A 19,814-nucleotide genomic window follows, 5' to 3' on the forward strand; every position below is an offset into this window, starting at 1 on the left:
ATACAGACCAGGAATTCTTGCCAAACCTGAAACAATATGTTATCAAAATCTCAGAACTTAGCAAACAGACCTCAATTCAGACACTTGGCCTTGCAGTCACACATGCAGAACAGAGATAGCCCCTCTTCAAATTTAACCTGAAATCCTAAGAAGCTAGATTCTGCATGCAGCACAATACCAGAAAAACAGAAAGAAACACATTGCTATACATTGCAAAATAAGACAGCAGATTCAAATTCTCATAATGGATATATTCCAAACACTAAAATGAAAATAAAATTATTTTTTCTACCTTTGTTGTCTGGTGACTTTGTTTTTCTGATCATGTTGGTCCCAGTCTATCTGTTCTCTTAACTCAGTTTCCAGGACTTCGTTTCCATTTATTTCTCTACTTTCCTCCTTCTTTCTTCATTTCTTGCCCTATATCCATGGGTGAAAGCTGGGTCCTCCACAGACTTGACTGGAGAAGGTACTTTAATGAAAAAAATAATACAATTACGCAATTCACTTCCTCAGAACAATACCAACATTGAAAACTTCTTCAACGACCTGGACCTAATCCCTGGTGGATGCCCAGCTGACCGTATCTGGTCAACATTTACTCTCCTCACCACAGAATCAGTTAAAAAAGCGACTCAAAGGTTTGCCAACACCCACTGCAAACTGGATACATGTCCCAGTCATTTACTCAAATCCGCCCCTGACCGCTTCATAGTAGACCTCACATCCCACCTAAACTTTATGCTACAACAAGGTCTCTTCCCCAAGGAATATGGTAACATCCTACTCACCCCAATACCCAAAGACACCAAGAAAAGCACAAACGATCAAACCAACTACCATCCAGTTGCATCTATCCCACTAGTAGTCAAACTAATGGAGAGCTTGGTGACCAAACAGCTTACGGAATACATGGACAAGTTCTCAATATTATACGACTCAAAGTCAGGATTCCACCCCCATTATAGTACTGAAACTGTCCTAGTCACTCTCCTGGCCAAATTCAAGCAAGAAATAACCACAGGAAAAAGTATACTTCTCCACCAATTCGACATGTCGAGCACATTCAACATGGTCAATCACAATATACTACTAAGACTCGACCATTTCGGGGTTGTCGGAAATGTACTTAATTGGATTTAGGGTTTTTCTAACCACCAGAATTTACCAAGTAAAAGCAAACTCGGATATCACCACCGTGGAAAGCTACCTGTGGTGTACCACAAGGATCACCATTATCACCAATACTCTTCAATATAATGATGATCCCACTAGCAAAGTCCCTATCCAACCGAGGCCTCAACCCGTTCATCTATGCAGACAACGTCACAATCTACATTCCCTTCAGACAGGACTTGACAGAAATAACCAAAGAAATCAATGACGGCCTGAACATCATGGACTCCTGGGCAAACTTATTCCAACTAAAATTGAACATTGAAAAAACACATTGCCTCATCCTCTCATCGCAACATAACAAGTACAAACCCATAGCCATAAACACCCCAGAACACACCCTCCCCCACCTCAGACAGCCTAAAAATACTCGGCATCACAATCGACTGCAACCTTACCCTGGAAACCCAAGTAAACTCCGTAATAAGGAAAATGTTCCATTCAATGTGGAAACTAAACAAATAAAACCTTTCTTCCCGAGGGAAACTTTTTGAAACCTAATACAATCAATGGTCCTAAGCCACGCAGACTACTGTAATGGAATCTATGCGGGATGCAAAGAACAACTCACAAAAAAACTCCAGACTGCCCAAAACACAGCTGCTAGGCTGATATTTGGCAAAACACGCTTCGAAAGTGCCAAAGCCCTCTGTGAAAAACTACACTGGCTCCCAATCAAAGAACGGATCATCTTCAAAGTCTGTACCTTGGTCCACAAAATCATCTACAGCGTAGTCCCAGGATACATGACAGACCTCATAGATTTACCAACCAGGAACAGAATCAGATCATCACGATCTTACCTAAACCTACATTACCCAAACTGCAAAGGACTCAAATACAAAACAACCCATGCATCCAGCTTCTCCTAACAACCCACGCATCCAGCTTCTCCTACATAAGCGCACAACTATGAAATGGACTCCCAAAAGCCGTGAAAACAATCCATGACCATATAAACTTTGGGAAATCACTAAAAACCACCCTCTTCAAAAAGGCTTACCCCACCAATCCAACGTAAAGCCTTACACCCAGCAACACAACATAACCAATGATCATATTGAACAATATACAATCTTCATTCCCTTCAATCCCCATGATGCCTGATACACAACCATTTCATTCGACCACAATATAACCTTGTATCTGTTATCTGTTATCAACCGATTGGCGAACGCCATTACGGTACAATGTAAGCCACATTGAGCCTGCAATTAGGTGGGAAAATGTGGGGTACAAATGCAATAAATAAATAAATAAATAAATAGAGTGGCTCCAGCTTTTGCCTATTTTCTCCATCCATGTGTCATTTTTCTCCTCTTTTCCCTTTCCCTCATCTCCGTTCAGTTTGTATCTCCTTCCTCTTTCTTCCCTCTCCTCCATCCATGTCCAGCATTTTTACTCTCCCCCTCCATCCTTGTCCAGCATTTCTCCTCTCTCCTCCATCCATGTACATCTATTTCCTCTGTCTTTCCTTCCCTCCATCTATGTCCAGCATTTCTCCTCTCTCCCTTTCCCTCCATCCATATGCATCTCCTTTCTCTTCTTTCCCTCCATCCCTGTCCAATATTTCTCCTCTCTTCCCTGCCCTCCATTCCATCAATGTCCAGCATTTCTCCTCTCTTCCTTCTCCTCCATCCATGTCCTGCATTTCTCCTGCCCTCCCCTCCATTCATCCATGTTCAACAACTCTCCTCTCTCCCCTCTCCTCCCCTCCATCCATCCATGTCCAGCAACTCTTCTCATTTCCCTCCCTTCTCCTCCATCCATATCTAGCAATTCTCCTCTCTCCCCTGACCTCCCCTCCATGTCCAGCAATTTCTCCTTTCTCCCTTACCCTCCCATCCATGTCCAGCAATTCTCCTCTGCCCTCCCATCCCATCCCATCCATGTCCAGCAATTTCTCCTCTCTCCCCTCCCCTCCCATCCTCCTCTGCCATCCCATCCCATCCATGTCCAGCCCCCACCTGCTCCCCTTTTAAGCTCCCGAGTTCCAGTTCAACCCCAGCCCTCACCTGCCGGCCCTCTTCTCCCACAACAGCCCTCCTTTCCTTCCTGCCACCCTGCCTTTAAAACTTTTATTTGACCTCAAGTTGCAGTGGCAGCAGTGAAGCGGCAGGCTCAGTTCGACTCCAGCCTTCCCTTCCCTCTCAGTGTTCCGCCCTCCTCTGATATAATTTCCTATTTCCACGAGGGCGGGACACTGAGAGGGAAGGGAAGGCTGGAGTCGCACCAAGTTGAGCCTGCCGCTTTCACTGCCGCCACTGCGACTTGAGGTGAAATAAAAGTTTTAAAGGCAGGGCAGCAGGAAGGAAAGGAGGACAGTTGTGGGAAGCTGAGGACAGGCAGGTAAGGATCATGAGGACCTCTCCTGGCAGCGGTAAGCATGGCTTGTGGCACCCTCCAGAGGTTGGCGCCATTGCATTTATAGAGATGTGCATCTTTTATAAGAGGAAACTATAAAGCCCATAGATCTAGTGAGGTTAAAATTCAGTCTCTTTTCTTTTACATGGAGCTATCAGATCACCTTGTATTGTTACTGTAAAACAAATATATTGCAAACAACGTGTAGTAATTTGTAATATAATTTGATATATTGCCTTTTGTTGAAAATAGCAAAGAGGATTATAAAATGTAAAAATGAAAAACAGGATTATAGACACAGACTGAGAAATAAGAGGTATAATAGGAAATGGTGAACAATTTCTAATAGAAGTCACTTGAAGTAAAATAAAACAACACAAGGTACAGTCCCAAGAATATACACTAATAGTCTTCCACACAAACAGATACAAACAAAAATCACAGAAACAAAATAGGAGGGAGAGGAAGCATTAGAGATAATACCCAACCAACATAGAATTCTAATTACCCAACTTGTCAACCAGGGAGATATGCTTAAAGCTCAGGGGAGCATGGATATCAGGTCTAGCTCTCAGGACTGTCGCAGTAGACTTGCATACAAAGTCAAGGAATGGATATTCAGAATGACTTAATAGGCAGGAGAGGCTCCTGTGCAGTTCATGTGCAGTGAGCAGGTCATTCCCAGATTTTCAGCAGCGCTTAACTGTACAGCGCCGCTGAAAATTTGGTGTGTAGCAGTTATATAGACTCATCATTGCCTAAGGAATTATTCACAACAGTAAGAAAATAGCACCTAACCATGGGCCCCTTTTATCAAGCTGTGGAAAAAAGGGGCCTGCACTAGCGTCGGCGCAAGTTTTTGATGTGTGCCGAGGCCCCCTTTTACCGCAACAGGTAAAAGGTAGGTTTGTTTGTTTTTTTAAGAAATGGCCATGCGGCAAGTTGAAGCACTTGCCGCACAGCTATTTTGAGGGACAGCCCTTACCGCCACCCATTGAGGTGGCAGTAAGAGCTCCTGTGATAACCCATCTGTAACTGGGCAGTGCATGGCACTGCCCGGTTACTGCCAGGTACATACTGGGGTTACAAAAAAATATATATTTTTGTAGCGCCGGATATGATGACACACTGGTGGTGGGAAGTACCGCAGGGCTGCTGCGGTAGCCCGGCTATACTTCCTTTTTAGCGAGCGGTAAGTCCACATTGGGCCTAACACCGCTTTGTAAGAAGGGACCCAAGTTCTTACTTAGTTGATATTTTCTCAAGAAACACTATGCCAACGTGAAATATGTTATTTATTATATAGATAATAACAAAATATAATAATCATGGGAAATGGTGAGAGCACAGTAAATACTGTTAGATTACACAAAGGATATATATATATATATATATATATATATATATATATATATATATATATATATATATATACAGTAGATATGTCTCTGAGGATTACACCCAATAGAAATCTGTAGTGCAGAGAATTATACCTGAGAACTACAACCATGCCCCTAGATTGTAGTCCAGCCTTTGGCAAAAGAAATAAAAATCTATCTTCCCCAAACTGTAGAAATGAACACTACTGTAAATCTTACCCTTAGATATGCTGCAGGCTATCTCGGGCAGGAGCAGAGTTGTTCACAGCTCTGTTTGCTTAACAGGATGGAGGTGACTGTTATCCTTCAGCCTAGACATTGGATCCATAGCAGAGGTAATTAGCCCTGATCCTTGGATTTCTTTCCTGCAACAAGCTTGTACAGGAAGGCCAAAGCTCTGGCAGTAAGAGGGAGAGCATCTCCTTAGAGCAATCAGAGTCCAACTGTTCTCTTTGTACCAAGTGAATTCTCTCTGGAGCTATCAGGAAACCTGACTTCTTACTTTCTGTCCCAAATGCAATCCGATTTCTTTGTTTTTCAAAGGTACTGAGCAGAACTTGGCCCACAGTGCTGAGGTGACTCTTATGGCCCAATCCAAATATGCATTCCAACAAAAAAGTACAGTGTTGATCCAGATACTCTTCCTGGGCACATAGGTGCCTCCAAAAGGAGCCCAGTAGCGTTATTGCGTACCTGAGGGTGGTAAATCTGTCCAGCAAACTGCTTCACCCCCTGAGATGAAGTGCAGATGGTTTTGTGCTAACAGAGTCCTGGTCAGAAAGCACTGTCCATAGCTGATAGAGATACAGGAATGTCCAAGCAGCCATCTAACTGTTGTTCACACAGATGATTCAGGTTCAGGCCTGTATGTGGATGTAGACCTCAGTTGCACACAGGGTGTCACACACCATGGACGCCTCTACATGACCACTGGAGCACCGTCTAGTTATTGGCAGAGTTGGGACAGAGTTAGAGTGGTGCCAAGATATTCTGTCTGATGACTGGGTAAATGCCTGGATAAAGTTAGGATAGCAAAAAGGCTGTCCTAATTACAGTTTGCTTTTGTGCTCTTGTCTTGTCTTCAAACCATAAAGTATTTTTTAAAAAGGCCGTTCTAACTTTATTCTTACCTGGATAGTGGTCTGATATCACTAGTGCCCGTATAAGTTCTGGCAGCTGCCTATGACACTGATATTGAATGCTGGTTGCCAGGATTAGGTCTAGCATTCAATGTCTGAGTCAAATTCAGCTGGCAGAGGTCAGCATTTCCAAAGGCTTTCCCCATGTGGCATCAGGACACCTAAAAGAAAATGTCCCACGTATAGAATTGGCCCCAGTTGACTTAAAATGCATTAATTCAACTTAGCATAAACTGCACAAACTGAGGGGCACTTTTCCTAAAGGTTTGGCGAGCGGCAACAGGCTTGCTATGTGCCAATCTAGAACTACTGCTGGGCTACCGCCAGTGTGCTTCACATTTGTAGACCTGCAGTTGCACCAGCCATAGACCTGAAGTACCAGCAGCCAATGTAAATGCGGCAACGGCATGCAGAACTTACAGTATTTATTTATTTATTTAACACATTTATACCCCACATTTTCCCACTTAGTTGCAGGCTCAATGTGGCTTACACAATACTGTAGAGGCAGGCTACGGTTCGGTAAAATACAAATACACAATATAATAGTAGGCATATAAGAAACATAAATAAAAGCAACAAAAAAATAAAGAGGGGGTGGTGATAAAAGTTCAATACGGTCCATAGTTTTGGTGTGTCGCAGGAAGTAGAAAGTTAATTTGGGTCAGGGGGGTAGGCCTTCTTGAACAAGTTGGTTTTCAGTGACTTCCTGAAGTTAAGATGGTTGTGGATAGATTTCACGGTTTGGGGCAAAGCGTTCCACAGTTGTGTACTTATGTAAGAAAAGCTAGATGCATAAATTGATTTGTATCTAAGTCCATTGCAGTTTGGAAAATGCAAATTTAAGTAAGTTCGGGATAGACTGGTGCTGTTTCTGGGTGGTAGATTTAACATTCTATAAGATGCATTTGTAAGTGGTACCCATGCTTCTCCCATGCAATGTCCTCCTTGCGTTTATGCATCATGCCACTTAGGTGTGCCCTTACCGTGAGCAGCATATGACTTTTTCCTTGTATTTCATGAGCACATGGTAGATATGGAAGCTTTTTTAAAGCATGTAGAAATGCAGGCCTGGGGATCAACTACATCTTTGTTGCAGTGGCTGATCTCTCTGGGCTGTTTTCACTGAACATTTTTGTCATCGGCTTCTTTTTTGCTACCCCATTCTGAACCTACATATAGAGATAACGCAGCTCGCAGATGCTTAACAACAAAAAAAAAGGTTTTGCAAGCATAGCATTCTGTACATTTATGTGCTCAAGTTGCTTTCAAATGTAGGCATCCTATTATAGATTATCCAAAGAGTGTGTCAGGTTCATAGTCAACGTGATTTTAACTACCCAGAAATGGCTACTGGCCGGTTAAATTTTACTTTTTTTGTTACATTTGTACCCCACACTTTCCCACTCATGGCAGGCTCAATGCAGCTTACACGGAGCAATGGAGGGTTAAGTGACTTGCCCAGAGTCACAAGGAGCTGCCTGTGTCTGAAGTGGGAATTGAACTCAGTTCCTCAAGACCAAAGTCCACCACCCTAACCACTAGGCCACTCCTCCACTCACTTGTTCAAGACTTTACCGTTAATTTTCAGCGGCACTTAACTGGTTAATGCTGCTGCAATTTAACAATTAGTGCCAAACTGAAAACTGGCTATTTTGGGGCATTCTGGGGGTGGAGTCAGTACTTGGTCGGTTAAGTGCTAATATTCATCATTAAACTGACCAAGGTCACCACATAAATAGGACCACATAAAAGTCAGTCTTATCTTTATGTGGTGACCCATAGATGGTTAAGTCCTGAATATTCCACATAACAGCTATGTGTTAGCTGGCTCTGCAAATCCGGAAATTCATTGCTGAAGCCCGGACATGGCCCGGCATTGAATTTCCAGGTTTAATGTTACCAGCTGAATGTCAGGCCCTATATTTTCAGTTTCTTTGATTCTGCTCTTTCGAAGTGTTGTGCCTGGTGTGGGAATAGGTTTGGTCATTACAGTGCATTCATTGATGATCTCTATACAGTAAAATGCAACAATGCTCATTTTCTCATTTTACCCTGTACTTAGTGCTGAAGCGTTCAGAAGTTAGGCGGCATGACTGTAAGTTGTAACATGCTGCACGAGACTAATTACAGACAATAAATGACACTGCATAATCCAGCAGCGGTATCTTCGCAGAGTGCTGTGTCTAAATCACATTATGTCTGACCTTTCAGTGGCCCTTTTCTATTATGTTAAATAAAAGCATGTGTCGCTTAGCTTGTACACCTTTAATTAATCTAATGCTTCTAGGATGCAGTGTGTGTGCCCAGAACATCTGGTAGAACCAGCACAGTAATACAGATGTCTTATATCATAATCATTTCCTTCTGGTAACTGTGGGAATGCTTGCATGAGCAGTAATTGAATTATTCACTATTGCCTCTTTTTCTGCATAAATGCTGATCCATGTTGATAGTGGACTACCTGGAGTTAATTGGTCTCTGGAATTTTTTTTTTCTCTCAAACTGAAAAGAAAGATATTTGAACTCATTTGAGGGGATACTGGGCTCTGGTTTACAGAGTTGTGACCCTGTATAAGTTTTCATTTATTTATTTATTAGGTTTTATTAACTGCCTTTATGAAGAGATTCAGCGAAGGTAGTGTGTGCAGCAGGTACAATTTAACATAAAATTTGCAATTTTGTTATCAGCAGAACAATAGTAAAATGACCAAATATAAACATAACTACAATCAAAGAGGTAAACTCGGAAACAGCAAACTGAAATCTAATAATAGGACTAATATGAAACAGTATCCGGAATATACACATTTAACAGCACCGCAGAACAACCATATAACAGGCTATGTCAGTACAATACAAATTATATCATAATAATATCATAACAGTTTTTGAAAACCTCGGAATTTGTAAAGGAATTGTTTCTCTGTGGGTTAGGTTTACGAGTATGTGGGAAAACTGGAAACAGTCTGTCTAAAGCATTCAATGATTGCTCTTATTGTTCTCTTGCCTTCAGATAAAAGGTTTGTCTGTGAACCTTGAAAACATGAGATTTTACTGGATGGTCCAAGAGAGTTCTAGAACTGAAATATATCAAGCTGAGTTGTGTAAAGATACAGTAGGTAAGTTGAATACTATACATTTTATACATGCTGCTCCTTGTGATCTTGGGCAAGTCACTTAACCCTCCATTGCCTCAGGTACAAACTTAGATTGTGAGCCCTCCTGGGACAGAGAAATATCTAGTGTACCTGAATGTGACTCACCTTGAGCTACTACTGAAAAAGGTGTGAGCAAAATTCTAAATAAATAAAACACAGCAACAGTCATCCACTGTTGGAATCTAGCATGAAACCATTACATCTGTGGGGCACTAAAAGTCATTAGCAACTAAATATTATTGCTCAGACTGAAAATATTTGCAGCTAACTTTCTAAAATTTCTCCCAGGAGCTGATTTTCTCATTTATTTTATCTTTTTAACATGTAAACATTACCAAAAGTAGTTGTTATTAGATGAGGAAGTTTCTCTTTTTGTAGTAAATAAATAAGAACATAAGAATAGCCATACTGGGTGAGAGCAATGGTCCATCTAGCCCAGTGTTCTGCTTCCAACAGTGGCCAATCCAGGCCACAAGTACCTGGCAGAAACCCAAATAGCAGCAATATTCTATGCTACCAATCCTAGGGCAAGAGTGGCTTCCCCATGTCCATCTCTATAGCACACTATGAACCTTTCCTCTGGAAACTTGTACAAACCTTTTTTAAATTCAGATACGCTAACCACTGCTACCACATCCTCCGGCAAAGAGTTCCAGAGCTTAACTATTTGTTGATTGAAATAATATTTCCTCCTATTTGTTTTAAAAGTATTTCCATGCTACTTCATTGTGTGTCCTCCAGTCTTCGTACTTTTTGAAAGAGTAAAAAAAAAATCGATTCACTTCTACTTCATCACTCAGGATTTTGTAGACCTCAATTATATCTCCCCTCAGCCATCTCTTTTCCAAGCTGAAGAGCCCTAACCTATTTATCCTTTGTTCATATGAGAGGAGTTCCATACCCTTTATCATTTTGGTCGCTCTTCATATCTTTTTTGAAATACGGTGACCAGAATTGAATGTAATACTCAAGGTGAGGTTGGACCATGGAATTATACCGAGGCATTATAGTATTCTTGATTGTATTTACCCTCCCTTTCCTAATAAATCCTAGCATCCTGTTTACTTTTTTGGCTGTTGCCACACACTGGACAGAAGATTTCAGCATATTGTCTGCAACGACAGCTAGAACTTTTTCTTGGGTGCATCAGGTAGCTATGATTTGGATTATTCTTCCCAATGTGCATCACTTTGCATTTGTGAAGCCACAAAGGAAATCTACTGTAGCAGCATTTAATTTTCAAAAGGAGACTGTGATAAAATGAGGAATATGGTTAAAAAGAAGCTAAAAGGATCAGTTGAAAAGGTTAGGACTTTAAGTCAGGCATGGACATTGTTTAAAAAAAAAAAAAAACATCTTGGAAACCCAGACCAGATAAATTCCACGTATTGACAAAGGTGGAAAGAAGAGAAAATGGTTAAAAGGTGAAGTGAAAGAGGGTATTAGTGCCAAATGAACAACCTTCAAATAATGGAAAAAGGACCTGAATGAAGAAAATAAGAAGCAACATAAACACTGGCGAAGTAGATGCAAATCATTGATAAAGAAGGCTTAAAGAGAATATGAAGAGAAACTTGACGCAGAGGCAAAAACTAACAGTAAATAAATAAATATGGGGTTGATATTCACTCATGCTGATCAGGACTTGGTCTGATATGCACGAGTGCCAATGAATATCAGGTTTGACTTCCTCTACATGCATGAGGTAGATTTGCATCCCATGGAGTCAATGTATGCAGATCTCTCTCATGCATTTTCAATGTGGATATCCTGAAAACTCAGCTGGCTGGGTGTGTCCCAAGGACTGGGTTGAGAAGCACTACACTAAATTTAAAATATCATTTTGTGCTTACATTGTGTATGGCTTTCATGCATATTTCTCTGCTTATATGAAATCACAAAGCACATTTTTATAGACTTTTCAATATTTTTACTTGCTGATTTGTGTATTCCCAGGATCTTGACACACACACATTTTTTGTGTGAGTGGGCTGCAGCCTTTCTCAGAATTTGATATTAGAGTTTAGCCATACTCATACTGGGGATCCGCTACAGAAACACTATTAATTCTTCATTCTCCAGAAACTGGTATGTCAACATTTAATGAAATGCTGTAAAACATGCTCTGCTCAGTCTGGGCTCCACAGAACAGCGTTTGTGAAATCAAGGAGCACTTTACCCATGCAAATGGCTCTCTGAGTATTAAAACTCTGCAATGAGGGATTACACACACTGGGAAAGGTTGATTTGCCCAGTTTCCTGGTGTCTAAATCCAACCATGTGAGAAATACACATTTGGAAACCTATTGTAAGATCAGTTTCACTAGAATATAATCCAAACTATCACCAAAAAGTCAGCAATCTGGCACAAAGAAGGTGATTCTATAAAATAGGGGCTAACATTTATATACTGATTGAGTAGGGAAATTGAATAATACCATATATACGCGTGTAAATGTCAAACGTACACCTAAGTGCTATACTGTAACAATGCCCATGTGGGCGCACAGATGGGTGGAGTCTGGGTAGAGTGTGGGTGGGGCAAACAGTCATTTTTATGGGTTATGCATGCATCTCTGCAACACAGATGATGCAACAAACAGCAAATCCAATAGTGGAGGAGTGGCCTAGTGGTTAGGGTGGTGGACTTTGGTCCTGGGGAACTGAGGAACTGAGTTTGATTCCCACTTCAGGCACAGGCAGCTCCTTCTGACTCTGGGCAAGTCACTTAACCCTCCATTGCCCCAGGTACAAATAAGCACCTGTATACAATATGTAAGCCGCATTGAGGCTGCCATGAGTGGGAAAGCACGGGGTACAAATGTAACAAAAAAAAAAAAACCAAATGGCCAAAAAAGAGTTGGTGCCTGTTGCCATGCACCAACCCTTCAGTAATATGTCCAGTCAGTGCTGACAAATGTTAAAAACTGAAGCCCCCTAGCGTTCCCTTATCCTATTCCTCTTCTCCCTTGAAAGCATCTTACCCCCATCCATATGTTAAATGGAGCAGGAGCAGGAGCTTTACTGCAAAGAATTAAAAATATAGAATAAGCAATTTGGAGCTAATTATATAACATTGCACCCATATATAGGTGGCCAGAGGGCACTTGATAGGAGCATTTTCAAAGTAGATGCCTACTTTCCTTTATAGAATGAAATTGGGTATATATGCATGTATGCGCTGAGGTGCAAGCATTTATGCCAGTCACAGAGCTGGTGAAGATGTGCACATCTATGTTCCAGAGAGAGACGGAATAGAAAGGCTTTTCAGATCCACACCAAGAGATGCAACAAACAGCAAATCCAACACAAATGGCCAAAAAATGTCTTTAATAAAATATCACTCGACTTGGTCTACGTTTCGCCCGCTTAGGGGCTGCTTCAGGGGTACAGTACAACTAAGGCAGTGTCGAGGACTTGACACTCTCAAAATATGTGGCAGAAATTCTTCTGTGCTATGAGGACCCTGCAACAGCAATGCAACATCACAGCAGATGTTATCCACTCACTGTTCTCAGGTGATATATCAGTAGTAGAGGATGCCAGTACCTTCATTGTTCCTGAGGCTCTATTTGTTGATCCTTATGTTTCATATATTATCTCTGTTCTATTCTCAGAGCCCTCAGTCCCTGAATCACTAACCTTTTAAGTAATCGCTTCCTGAACATATGCAGACTGGAAATAGAGTTTAGGTGGGTTCGTCCTTTTTACACTAATGGAGTTCATCAAGGCTACAAGGTGTTTGACACTGAGGAAAACTGCAAAAGCTTTGGATATCCAGGGAGGCAACATGGCTGTGGTGCTAGCTAATTCTACTAATTACAAGCTGGTAAAGGTGGATTTGGGGAAGATCTACTATTTCCAGATACAGGAAGGGGTTGATGTTTAGTGTGTGCGCAAAGTCAGCCACTGTAAAAGCACTGTGGCTTTTAGTTTCAGTTTTCATTGGCTGCGGCCCATGTGTGTGGAGGCTATTTTGCATGGAGGTAAAATACAGTTTTCCATTATTTACATTTTAAAATCCTGGCTTGGATGCTGTGAATTTGACAGAGGGATACAGACTGCAAACTCTGACAATCCCCAACAGCCCTCACCAAGGGTGTAGCCAGACTTCCGTGGGAGGGGGGTCCAGAGCTCGAGGGGAGGGGGCACATTTTAGCCCCCCCGCCGCCGCCCCCTCCCGCCACCATTGTCGCCCCACCCATCTCTGCCGACCCCCCTCCTGCCGCAAACCCTCCCCCGCCGCCGCCTACCTTCCATTTTGCTGGCGGGGGACCCCACTCCCCGCCAGCCGACGTGCTCTCCGACCGTTCTGCTGCAGAGAAATGTCTTCTTCCTTGCATGCTGACGTCCTGCACGTTGTACGTGCAGGACTTCAGACTCAGAGAACAGTTCTGTTCTCTGAGTCTGACGTCCTGCACGTACAACATGCAGGACATCAGCATGCAAGGAAGAAGACTTTTCTCTACAGCAGAACGGTCGGACAGCACGTCAGCTTGCGGGGAGTGGGGTCCCCCGCCAGCAAAACAGAAGGTAGGCGGCGGCGGGGGAGGGTTCGCCGGGAGGGGGGTCCCGACTGAAATCTACGGGGGCCCAGGCCCCCTCAGGCCCCACGTAGCTACGCCACTGGCCCTCACTGGTCCACATTCACCCAACCAAACTTGAATTTTCGGTTTCAGCTTTGGCCAAAACCAGGTGATGAGCTTCAGCTGCAGTTTTGGTTTTGGCCAAAAGCTTTCAGACAATTTTGGTGGCAGTTTCAGTTTCTATCGGCCTCTAAAGTGGTTGCACCTACATTTTGGTGCACCAGAGCAGCTTTGCACCTATATTCTTTAATGGGTCAGGTGCACCTCAATGCTATTACAGAATTGGTGCTAAGTGTGCTGTAATATAGGAGCCACTGTATAGAAATGTCCCCAAGTGTTTTATGCACGCTCCAGCAATATACATGTGTGCCTTCTCCCACTGACTGCGGTGGGTTGCGGACCAAGGGAACCTAACGGTCAGCGGTGGACTGAGATCATGAGGAACTAGGTTCAATTCCCTTGGCAGCTCTGTGTGACCCTGGGCAAGTCTGTTAGCTCTCTTTTGCCCCAGATACAATATACTACTTATGACCCTGCTTACTAAGGTGCACTACAGTTTTTAACGCAGGCTAAAATTGGCACACCCTAAATATGGGTGCCTCTAGCAGTTAGCGTGTCCTGAAAATGCTAGCGCATCTATAGTGCGGCTTAGTAAACAAGGTCCTAAGATTGTAAGCCCATTAGGGGCAATGCCAGTACCTGTAAAGAAATTGTAAGCTGCTTTGGTCTAGGTGATATATAAATACTGAAAATAAATAAATATAAGCAGCAATATTAGAAGGGAAAGTACACATGTGCTTTTCCTTTCTAAAATAATTACTTTTTATAAGTGCCTCAGTCGCATCTGGCCAGGCCTAATATCGACTTCATAAGCACTGACATATTTATAATAGAATGATATGAAGATCATTTACAATAGTAGAAACCCAATTATAACCCAAAGGCTTGTTTAAACTTCGTTGAAACATTTAAGTTGAGCTCTAACACTGCGATTTTTCTTCTGCTCTGACAGTCTAATATAAATAATCAATTTTCTTGATGTGTGTGCTTTGTTTACTAAGGTAGCAGGTTTCACCAGAGCTGGCATAGGACAGCGGACATCTTTAAAAATGGGAAATGCACAAGGTCAGTGAATTTCTATACAGGCGTTAAAGCAGCCTGACTAACTAGAATAATTTTGCAGCTCTTGGATCAGAAAGACCAGAAATATGTTGTCACCAGCTGTGGCTTGTCTCGTCCGTGCTGGTGAGTGAAATGGTAATTGATCCTACCAGAGCAGTGTCAAAAAATGCCTCCACTGCCACGGGCTGCAACTCAGGTACAAGGCTCAATTGGGAGAAGTCTTGCTACCTTAAAAACAAATCAGAACATGTTCTGAGATAATGGGGCAAATTTAATTTCTTAATACAAATTGCTCTTTTTACATTGAAACCCAGGAGTATTATTACTATCGATATTATTGCTTGGATTACGTTTGTGTAATTGCTCAGCTTCAAATATGGAAGTATGGAATTCTCTTGCAAAATGTACAAATATTATTAGAAACCTGTACTGTGGACTAGGCTAATCCTTGTCCTTTCTCTCTTCACCCTGCAGCACCAAGGACCCTCCTTTGCATCCAGCTGTACTCTCTCTTCCTCCCTCTAGTGGTCGCCTGTGCCAGTTCCATCCCATGTCTTCTTGCAGGAGCGTCCCAAGCCAGAATTGCTCCCTGTGTGTTGTGCTCCCTAGAGCCTCCATCCTGCCCATTGCACTGACAATGGATGGGAGTGATCATTGCACCCCAGTCTCTCTTGCACCTATTTTGTCTACACCACCTGTATAGCGCTCGAGACAGTCCTGTTTTCTTGAATCCCTGCAGCACCAACAGCTTTTCTCTCAAGAAATGCTTCTTCATATTATTCCTGATGTTTCTCCCCCCCCCCCCCCACACACACTGTTATCTCTGCACATATTTCCGTGTGTGGTTTGTTTTGTCTGTGGTTTATTTATTTATTTGTTGCATTTGTAGCCCACATTTTCTCACCTCTTTGCAGGCTCAATGTGGCTTACAATACATCATGAATAGTAGAGATACATGAGAATTGAACATTTAGTATTACAGAAGGCTCTTGGGTAACATGATAGTGAAAAGCATGATATTAATATAATAAGCAAATAGTAAAGATAATTATGGGTATATGTGGAGGCATAGGAGCCAACTTTTCAAAATTAATGGGGGTGCTAAGCCCAAAGGAAATAACCCGTCCCTGGACATATACAAGGAATTTTCTCAATATTAGGGGTGCTCAAGCACCCACTGCACCCACAGAGCCGGCTCCCATGTGTGGAGGAGTTCATATTTGTTGGTCTTTGTGATATGCCTTATTAAAGAGATGGGTCTTCAATAGTTTGCGGAAGTTAGTTCGTAGATCGATTTTAAGTTGCGCGGCAGCGCGTTCCAGAGTTGTGTGCTCAAGTAGGAAAAGATTTTGTGTCTGGTTGCTTCACTGATCTGCAGTAATGGGCAGACACTTCAAACAGGACTGAGACTGGGTTCATGTGCTCCAAATTTCAAGCTCTATGTCCATTGGTTTCTTACTAATAGAAAGCAAGATAACTGTGAAGACAACACTTAGTGGAACAGCTAGCACATAAAAGTATCTGTATAAGTTATGGTGTCAATATTCAGCCACCAACACCTTTATTCCCAGATATTCAAAGCCAGGACCTGTGTGGGATTCGGTTTTGACTTTGAGTATCTGGTTATTTTTAAGACAGCTAACACATAGCCACTTAAGGGCATTTCTCTGAGTAAGTGAACATTTTTTGTACTCTATACTTTAGTGATTTAAAAGTTGTGGTTTAAAGGAGGTAAGGTAGGTTTATTGATAAAGACAATTAGGATTTTAAAAAGCAAACTTTATTAACTAGTCTCCCAACCCTTTTCCCCATAGTTATTAAAACTTGAACCACACCATACAGCATTAACAGATAGCCTCTAGAAGGCACAGCAGGGCATAGTTCAGTCTTCATTTAAAAAACAAGAAGCAAGCTTTATTAACTAGTTTCCATAGTGTACAACCCATTTCCCCATAGTTTTAAATTGAAACTTTCTTCTAGAGGCAGAAACATAAGTGTAACAGCAAAAGCATTAAAAAGGAAAGTAGAAGGGCAAAACTTTTCCCCCCAATATTCAGCCAGCAGCGGTCAGCATTTTTTAAAATGCTAATCATTGCCAGCTAACTTATCCCCTGATATTCAGTGCTGGGCCATGGCCAGGCACCAGCATTGAATATCAAGTATTTTATGGGGTGGGCTGAGTGCCTGGCACTTATTCGGGCTGAATATTGGGCTGGCCAGCCCACATAACCTTTTTTTTTTTAAATTTTAAATTCTTTTTAACTAAACCACTGAGCCCCCTCAAGCCTCATCACCAATGTTCCCTTCTTTCCCTCCCCCTTCCCAGCCCATATCAAGACCCCCTGCCCCCCCAGCCAAGCCAATGCTAAGAGGTTGTGGCAGCCATTTTAGACCGGCACTGCAAGGGACAGGAGTGAGAGGGCTGCACTCCTACCCCCAACGACCCCGCTGGACCACCAGGGATACAGGTAAGGGGGACAGGGGGTCTTGATGTGGGCTGGGAGGGGGGAGTGAAAGAAGGGAACATTGGCAGGGGGGACTTGAGAGGGCTTGGGAGCTTTAGTTAAAATAAAGTTAAGACATTTTTTTAAGTTTTGCGGGTGCAAGCCCAATATTCAGAGCTGGCACCCACATAGCTAAGTGGACTTATTTAGGACAACACTTGAGCTGTCTTAAATGAAGCCGCTTAGATATGCAGGTGCCAACATAGAATATTTCTGGCACCCGCATAACCTGGGGCTCCTCCCCAGTGCTGTCTGCAGCACTGCCCCTGACCTGCCTACTTTTTGTTTGGGCTGTCTCAGGGGATATTCAGTGGCACTTTCCGGTTAAGTGCTGCTGCATATACCGTGTTAGCAGGGCCACCGAGAGGGGAGGCAAGGCGGTCAAAATTCCCTGGGCCCGGGCCACCCTTGCTGGGGGGTCTCTCCTCCTGCTCCCAGGCCGCCAGTGCTGCATTACCCGGTCTCTACCTGCCTGTCCTCGTCTCCGTCGGCGGCCCCCTTCTGTCTACCACCAGGCCCCCTGCATTTGGAAAAGGGAGAGTCTCTAGTTGGCAGTGCAGTGCCTCTCTTCTGTTTGAGAGTGGCGGATTGCCTCGTGCCTTCCCTCACTGTGTCCCGCCCTCATCTGATGTAACTTCCTGTTTCTGTGAGGGCGGGGCACAGTGAGGGAAGGCCCGAAGGGAGGCAATCTGCCACTTTCACACGGAGGTGAGGTGCTGCTTGCTGGCGCTGCGCTGCCGATATGAATGCAGGGGGCCTGGTGGTGGATGGAGGGGGGCTGTCAACGGGGATGGGGTGGGCAGGTGGAGACTGGGGACTGCGGTGCCGGCGGCCTGGGAGCAGGAGAGGGAGGTGACAGTGGTAGTGATTGGGGGGGGGTAGTGGGGGTGGGGGCCCTGGGGGCGGCCTTGCCCCGGGCCCGGCTCAGTCTCTCGGTGGCCCTGCCAGTTAGGCGGTGGGAAGCTATGTGGACAGGAGAGACTCCTGCCCACTTAAATCACTTTGATTATCAGACTCTCTCTTAAGAGAAAGTTACTTTCTGTTCTTTGCCTGGAAGAGAGGTAGCAGTGCTATTGTACTGAATTGGGTGTTAAGGTGAGAGGAAGGTAGAATAGCTGCAAAGGTTACTAGGGCAATCTGATTATTGTGGTAGTTTCAGAGGGTCTGTTTGAAGCAGTCCCCTTAGAATCAAAACTATATAGAGAGGAAAGGTCCCAGGAAACTTTCTTTCTGAGAAGCTGTGAGAGAAAAGGACATTTCTCTGGGTATGTGAACATTTTTTGTATTCTGTGCTTTGGTGATTTAAAAGTTGGGGTTTAAAAGAGGTAAGATAGGTTTATTGATGCAGACAGAATTTAAAAAGCAAACTGTATTAACTAGTCCCCTTACCCTTTTAAAACTTGAACCACAGGATACAGCATTAACAGCCTCTAGTAGGCACAGCAAGGCCTAGTTTGGTCTTTATTCTCACCCACCCTCCCCATCTCCTTCCCACCCCTAGCACATCTCTTCATATATAGTCATAACTTATAGCCAATTATTCTAATTAGGATAACAAGAGGGGAATTTTCATTAGAGTTTTAATTACATTTAATTACTTTCTGAGAAGCAAACACTAAATCAATCATACAATATACCATATACTCTTAAGGTTTTTATATTAATCTAATATCTCTAGTACCTTAAGAAGTTTAAACAATTCAATAATAGTAAGATGCAGACAGCAGTCCAGCAGCACGAGGGATGCTATACAATATATTGCTTTGAGTGTCATATGTATGATTATCTCCCAGTTGGCAAGAGGTTATATGTGTGTGCTCGATGAGTCTGTTCTCTTGAGACTAGAATAGCAGACTGAGAGGAGCTGAGGGAGACAGAGAGGTACATAGAGGAAAACTACAGGGACATTGTAGAGAAGTCCCACTCCCAGTCTGGCAACCCTTGTACTACCTTAGAGGAGGGAGGTCTCCTAGAAGGACTGCATCATCCTGGTGAAGTAGGAAGTAATCCTGTATTCAGGACCTGCCCACCAGAGGATGCAATATCATCTCACACTGAGGATGTGTCTCCAGGAGCTTCAGCCCAGGAGGGAAGGGTTAGGACATCTGTTGTAATTGGTGATTTGATCATTAGGCATGTAGATAACTAGTTAGCTGGTGGTTGTGAGGATCACCTGGTCACTTGCCTGCCTCGTGTGAAGGTGGTGGACCTCATGCATCACCTAGATAAGATTTTAGATAGTGCTGAGGAGGAGCCTGCTGTCTTGGTACATGTGGGTACCAATGACATAGGAAAATGTAGGAGTGAGGTTCTGGAAGCCAAATCTAGGCTCTTAGGTAAAAAGCTGAAATCCATATCCTCCAGGGTAGCATTTTTGTAAATG

The 19,814-nt window shown here is 43.1% G+C and overlaps 1 pseudogene; it reads left to right on the top strand.

Annotated features, from left to right (window-relative positions):
* Positions 1-19,814, top strand: part of LOC115471343 — a 149,969-nt pseudogene that overhangs the window by 46,417 nt on the left and 83,738 nt on the right.

Source organism: Microcaecilia unicolor, chromosome 5 (genome assembly GCF_901765095.1).
Source record: "Microcaecilia unicolor chromosome 5, aMicUni1.1, whole genome shotgun sequence".
Classification (NCBI taxonomy): Eukaryota; Metazoa; Chordata; class Amphibia; order Gymnophiona; family Siphonopidae; genus Microcaecilia; species Microcaecilia unicolor.